The 7,513-nt window shown below is 36.3% G+C and overlaps 1 long non-coding RNA gene across 1 annotated transcript; it reads left to right on the top strand.

Annotated features, from left to right (window-relative positions):
• Positions 1 to 580: 580 nt before the first annotated feature.
• On the top strand, positions 581 to 5,792 carry LOC119866904. The gene is made up of 3 exons (XR_005381723.1): positions 581 to 786; positions 4,749 to 4,850; positions 5,696 to 5,792. It is a non-coding gene; the product is annotated as an uncharacterized LOC119866904 (long non-coding RNA).
• The last annotated feature ends 1,721 nt before the right edge of the window (positions 5,793 to 7,513 follow it).

The raw sequence follows: 7,513 nt of genomic DNA, 5'->3' as shown, positions 1-7,513 counted from the left end.
ACAAAATTGCCTGCTCAGATTTAGGTTGAAATTGCATTAACTCCATAGGTCAACTTGGGGATAATTAATATCTTATCAATAGTGGGCCTTCCTATTCATGAACATAATATGTCTTTTCTTTAGGGCTTCTTTAATTTCTATTAGAAATATTTTATAGTTTTCAACAAACAAGTCTTGCATGTATTTTGCTAAATTTACCTTTGTGGGTTTTTTAAAAAGATTTTATTTATTTATTCATTCATGAGAGATACAGAGAGAGGGAGAGAAAGGCAGAGACACAGGCAGAGGAAGAAGCAGGCTCCATGCAGGGAGCCTGATGTGGGACTTGATCCCAGGTCTCCAGGGTCAGGCCCTTGGCTAAAGGCGGCACTAAACCACTGAGCCACCCGAGCTGCCCTCTTTTGTGTTTAATGGATTTTTTTCATGCCAAAGTAAATGGCATATTTAAAATTTTTTCAATTTCCAATTGTTTACAGCTAGGGTAAGGAAGTAACCATTTTTCCCATATTGACCTTTTACCCTATGAACTTGAAAAACTCAGCTGTTTTAATAACTATTTTTAGTTCTAGTACTATGTGACTAATGCTGCATAACAAATTAGACCCAGACTTAAATGGCTTAACAAAATGATATCCATTATCTTACAGTGTTTGTAGGCCAAGAGTCTGGATGTGGTTTGACTAGACTCCTCCAGCTCAAAGGCTCAAATGAAAGTGTTAGCCATGGCCATCATCATCTCAATGATTGAACAGAGGAGAATCTGCTAGTACAATATTGAACAGAGTGGTGAGAATACACATTCTTGAATTCTCTCTGATTAAGTTTAAGTATGATGGTAGTAGTAGGATTTTTGGTAGATCCTCTTACCAGTTTGAGGTTTGTTTAAATATGTTGGGAAGGTAAATATTAAGAGTAAAATTTTTATTTTTATCTTTTTAAAGATTTTATATATTTATTTGAGAGAGAGGGAAAGCAAGTGGGAAGGGAGATGGAGAGGCAGAAGCAGACTCCTTGCCGAGTGCGGAGCCTGACACAGGGCTCTATCCCAGGACCCTGAGGTCATGAAGCCAAAATCAGATGCTTAACTGACAGAGCCACCCAGTAAAATTTACTAACTGAGCCACCCAGTAAAATTTTTAAAAGACATCTTTTTATACAAAACTAAAATAAAGACTCACTACTCTTTTCTAAAACCTATGAGGCCCATTGTATTTAGGAATTGAGAATTTTCCATTTTAAATGATAATTTATTGTATATATTTATTACCTAAAAAATCCTTGAAGAATGGGCAATGCCTTATAATCAAGGGCATAATTATTTCTACAGCAAAACATGAATCGTTTACTCTGTGATAAATAGAATCTTTCAGAGTATCTTAGCAGTTCAACTCAGGTTTTCCCATTAACTAAACTCTAATCAGATAAAGTTTTGCTACTAAAGTATTACAAAACTGTTCAAAGCTTTTTAAAAATTTTTTTAGAATTGTAGATAAGAGATTGAGGGCCTGTAATAGACAATAATAAGAAAACAGATGGGGGGGGGGCATTTGAATAGAAGTCAAAGCATTCTCAAACTTTGCCTGAGAGGAATACTTCGGTACAAAAATCATTCTAAAGCACCTAACATGAGAGGAAGAGTTTACATTTGATATGATCATTCTATATAATCTTCAAATCTGATGTCGTATCAGATACAGATGTGTTATCTGTAATGATACTTTTTGTTTTGTTTTGCATTTCTTTTATCATTAATGAGATTGAGCATACTTATTTAATAGCCATTTCCTCTTTCATTATTTGTTTTGTCTAAATGTTTTGTTTTCCAATTCTAATATAGAGGTACTTATAATTTTTATTGATTTATAAAAGACTGTTATTGCTATTGATATTTTTATTTTGTCTTGTATTTTGCACACATTTCCCCCAGTTTGTTGATTCCCTTATGACTTTAGATAGAGCTGGCAACAAGGTTTGCCTCTACCATCCTAGCTGTGGGATTCTGGTGAAACAATTTAAGCCTTAGTTTCCAAACAATTTAAGCCTTAGTTTCCCCACATACTATAAGGAGACAGTATCTGCATGATGGTTAGTTTTGTGTGTCAACTTGACTGGGCCATACAGTGCCCAGACATTTGGTCAAATATTATTATTCTGGGTGTGTCTGTGAGAGTATTTCTAGGTGAGATTAAATTTGAATGGACAGGCTGAGTAAAGCTGATTGCCTTCCCTACTGTGGGTGGGCCTCATCCAATTAATTGAAGACTTAAATAGAACAAAAAGTTTGAATAAGACCTCCCTGCCTTACTGTTGAGCTGGCATCTTGGTCTTTTCTGGCTCTCAGACCTGGGCTGAAATAGCAGCTCTTCTTGCATCTCTGTGGCCTTTGGACTGAAACTTCCATCATTGACTCTCCTGGTTCTCAGGCCTTCAGACCAGGACTGGTACTATACATCAGTTCTCCTGGGTCTTCAGCTTACATAATAACTTGTGCCAATTCCTTATCATAAATCCCTTTATTATACATACCTCTTAGTTTTTGTCACATAGTATTGAATAAAGGTTAGGTGAAGTTAACTTTATTTGCATTATTTTTTGCTATTTATAAATTTTACATAGTCAAATACATTACTCCTTTCCTTTATGACTTTATTAAAATTTTTAAAAATTTTCCTAGTATTTGTAAAATGCCTGTACTTTCTGTGTTTAAAAAGTTAAACCATCCGGGAATCTATATTTATATGTGTCTATCTTGAGATCTAATATTTTCTCCCAAATGGAAAGCCAGTCCATGCTATTTATTGAATAATCCATTCTTTCAGTGTTCTCTAAAAGCACCATCGTCAAGAATCTTTTAAAGGAGAAAACATTTTTCTGTTATCAAGATTATAAATTGTGTATCTGTATATCCACATACTCCAAATAAGCTGTTTCATGTTTCTTGTCCTGACAACCTAGAGGGAAAGAAAACATAGAGAAGTATTTTTCTTGTTCACACACTTGCTTATGTAACACACAAGATGTTAAACCTGATTGGTGTCTTAAAAGCCACTCAGTAGTTGAACATAATACAGGCGAACAACAGGAGTGTAAAGATATTGATTTTGTGTCATATAAATGCAGGTGGAACATCAAAGCCTTAAATAATGCTCCCAGTGCACTTTTCAGTGTAATCAGGCAAAGCCAGAGAACACATCGTATTTAATGTGAGAACTCATTTCTCTAAGGTCAATGGTATGTGCTTAACCTTAGGCTCTTGCAGGGCCAGCTGCCCCAGTGGTTTTTGGAGTGGAGGCCTGCATGATTGGGGATTTAGGGCCGTGATGACTTTGTCTCTCCATGCTCACTGCTCTCATCCAGAAATGGTGAGCAAATCCAAGGCAGTAGTTGCCCTCTGTGCTTTTCTGAGCTGCCAACTCCCATCTCTCATTTCAGACTTAACCTCTTGAGGTAGAAGAAACACCTGTCTTTGGAAAACAGGACTTCTCACTTCACTGTGAGAAAAAAAATTGTAAAGACTTAAACAGCCTCCAAAAGGCAAACACAGAGTCTAGATAACTCAGAGCAAAACTACTTTTATTTTTATTTCTAATTTTGCATAAGTTTCCACCTTGTGCATTTAGTGTTTTCCAGAGCCCTTCTGAAAAATGCTAGTCCTTTGAGACTCTGCTAAGAAGGAAGGAATGAAAGAAGGAAGGAGGATGCCTGGGTGGCTCAGCAAGTTACGCATCTGCCTTTGGCTCAGGTCATGATCCCAGAGTCCTAGAATTAAGCCCCACATCAAACCCCACATTGAGCTCCCTGCTCAGTAGGGAGTCTGCTTCTCCATCTCCCTCTGTCCCCACTCATGCGCTCTCTGTCAAATAAATAAATAAAATCTTTAAAAAAGAAGAAGAAGAAAAAGGAAGGAAGGAGGGAGGGAAGAGAGAAGGGAAAGGAGAGAGGAAGGGAGGTAAGCTAGCTGAGGTTAATCATGTTTGGGACATATGATACCCCTTTTTGGAGCTTGCTGTGCTCATTGGAAATTAAAGTTTAGCTCCATCAATTGAGAAATGTGTTCTATTTAAAACCTGGAAAGTCATATTTGACTCTACAATCCATTTTTTAAAAACCTGCTATATCTCTTCTCCTATTTGGTAAATGCTACCTTAAAATTGTGTATAAAATAAAACTTTCCCTGTTGAATGCTGTTTACTATTAATTTTTTCTAAAGATTTTATTTTTAAGTAATCTCTGTCCCCAACGTGGGGCTTGAATGCATCACCCCTGAGAACAAAGGTCCCACTCTACTCACTGAGCCAGCCAGGCACCCCTTCCATTAATTTCTAAAAGCCCGCAGGTGACTTCTTATGGGAGGAAAACATCAACCATAAGACATAATCGAAATATCAGGGAGGAATTCCTACCTTCATGTCAAAGGTTGATATTCCACTATGTCAATGTGCAGTTAATGCTGCCCTGTGTCTCTTTAAAAGAAGTTGGTCAAGCAGAAGAAATGTTAACTATGGAGTAGACTGGAACCTAACTAAGGCATAGAGTAGCTCTTCCTTTCTCGAAGGAGCAGACCGAGGCCTAGAAAGGCTGAGTTGCTGGACAAAAACACACAAACGGACTTGTGTTGGTGTCTGGACCCTGGCTCGGTTTTCCTCCATTTCACTCCAGCTTTGTCCTCCTCTTTATGATAGTATAATTCTTATACTGGAGTCTTCCACAGGTATGGGCCACACCACTCACAGCAGTGTTTCCCACAGGTGTCACTTTGAGAGGCTTTCCCTGAAAAGTGAGGAAGAACAAATGCCCCATCTCCTGAAGCCATAAGATCTGACAGAGATGAAAACTTCCAACCTCCCCAGGTTAGCATTACCTGACAGACAGAGTGGCTCATTCCCAGAGAGGGAAGGCTTCCTGAGCCCAAATGGACCATATCTGATGAATGCAACTATTTCAGAAAAAAAAAAAAAAAAAAAGGCTTTTTAGCATCTAATGATATGATCATGTAATGTTTCTCCTTTAATTTGTTGATATCATGAATTATGTTGAAAAACTTCTTGATTCTGAATTATCTTTGCATTTCTGAAGCCAGCCTTACTTGGTCATAGACCAGAGTTATTTTGATAAACTGCTTGCTTCTCTTTGCTAATACTCAATTTAAAATTTTGCATAGAAATTTCTAAAGGCTATTGTTTCCTATTTTTTATACCATTTTTTATCAGGTCTTGGTATTAAGGTTGTGTCGGAATCATAAAATGAATTGAGGCACTTTCCAACTTTTTATTACGGCCTGTAATATTTTGAATTATAAAGGAATTATCTGTTTTTTAAAGGTGAGACAGAACTCAGCTGTGAAACTCTTTAGTTCTGGTTCTTTAAAAATGATAGATCTTCAATCATTTTTACAGCATCTTCTGTGATAACTAGTCTGTTCAAGTTTTGTCCTTTTTTGTAGATCAATTTCTTTTACAAACTTTTTAAAAACAGTTTTATTGAGGTATAATTTACATGTCACAAAATTCAATTACTTTTAGTAATGTGCCATTTTATAAGTGACAATTCTATGACACTTAGTAATATAGATCAATTTTAGTCATTCATATTTTTCTGGAAAATATCCATTTCCTCCTGGTTTTTAACTACTTGCATAGAATTGCTCATAATATTTTCTTATAATTATATACTTCTGGAAATGTTGGCTTTTTAGATGAACATGCCAGCATGAGAAAAAAGCGAAGGACATGGGGATGATGCCAGAGGCAGTAAATGAACTGGTGGGAGCACATTTATTGAAACAGGTAACCAGTATGTAAGTTGGGAACTACAAAGTGCTATCTTTTATGTCCCTGATTGGGAAGGGCTTTCTATCTGCTAGTCTAGCCTAGATGCTCAGAGTTCCCCAGATCGGGGCCAGGACTGAGAAGTTTCAGACCTGGTAGGCAGAACCACAACATCTGGCACTTTCCGTTTCTTTGTGGTTTTTCGTTGGCCACTTCCTTCAATTAAGAATTCTCATAATAACACCAATGTGTTTTACCACTTGTGTGGGGAAATTGCACTGTGGTTGTGACCATATGTCAAACAATTTTGAATCTCTAAGAATCCACCAACGTGAATCCTCCACATTAAAATTAAAGTTGTATATAAAATGCTTAATACTACTAAGTTGTAGAACGATAATTTGGATATATTAGATAAAATGTAAGATAAGCCAAAGCAGGTGTGAATTTATGACCTATTTTATTTTTTTAAGACTTTATTTATTCATGAGAGACACAGAGAGAGAGACAGAGACATAGGCAGAGGGAAAAGCAGGCTCCCCACAGGGAGCCTGATATGGGACTCAATCCCAGGATCATGACCCAAGTCAAAAGCAGATGCTTAACTGCTGAGCCATCCAGGTGTCCTGTGATCTATTTTAAAAATCAGTTTTATTGAGGTACAACTTACATATAGAAGAATCTACTCTTTGAGTTTTCATACACTTAATTTAAAAAACTCAGTGAGTTTTCATAAATGTCTTAGTCCTATTACCATCAAAATCAAGATACAGAATATTTCTGTCATCTCTAAACTTTACCCTGTACCCCTTTCTGGTCAATCCTCTTTCATAACTCACAGTCTCTGGAAATCACTGATCTGATTTCTGTACCTATAGTTTTGCCTTTTCAAGATGATTATATAAACAGAATCATACAGTATGAACTATTTTGTGTCTGGTACCTTTCAGTGAGAGTACTTCTGAGATTTGTTCATGTTGTCGCATCCATCAGCACCTCTTCAGGGCTGAATACCATTCTCTTGTATTGATGTACCATAATTTATTTATCCGTTGACCTTTTTAAAAGATATTTGAGGTGTTTCACTTTGTGGAAATTATGTATAAAACTGCTATAAACATTAACATACGGTTTTTTGTGTGGGCATATGTTTGCATTTCTCTTAGGTAAATACCTGGGAATGGGATTGCTGAGTTGCTTGGTCATGGTTTCTTTATAGGAAACCTCCAACTGATTTCCAAAGTGACTGTACCATTTTGCATTCCAAACAGTAATGTAATAGAGTTAGAGCTGCTCCATCTCAGCAACCCCTCATGTTTTCAGACTTGTTAATGCTCAGCCATTCTGGTATGCATGTAGTGGCACCTCATTGTGCTTTAAATATGTATTTTCTAATGACTTCTGTGTTTATTTGCCATCATATTTTGGTGAGGTATCTGTCCACATTTTTGCCCATCTAAAAAGTTGATTCGTTTATTTTATTATTATTGATTTACAAGAGTTCTGTATATATTCTGAATACAAATCCCTTATCAGGTATTTCTTTTGCAAATATTTTTCTTAGTCTGTAGCTTACCATTTCATTTTCATAACTGTTTAGGAGAACAAATGTTTTTAATATTGATCATCTAATTTACTGATTTTTTTTTCTTATGATTTGCGCTTTTTGTGTCCTAAGAAATGTTTACCTAACCTAAGGTCATATATTTCTTCTAGAAGTTCTGTAGTTTTAGGTTTCACATGTA

Source organism: Canis lupus, chromosome 30 (assembly GCF_011100685.1).
Source record: "Canis lupus familiaris isolate Mischka breed German Shepherd chromosome 30, alternate assembly UU_Cfam_GSD_1.0, whole genome shotgun sequence".
Lineage (NCBI taxonomy): Eukaryota > Metazoa > Chordata > Mammalia > Carnivora > Canidae > Canis > Canis lupus.
Note: the sequence above shows the minus strand (reverse complement) of the source record. Positions and strands in the feature narration are given on the sequence as shown.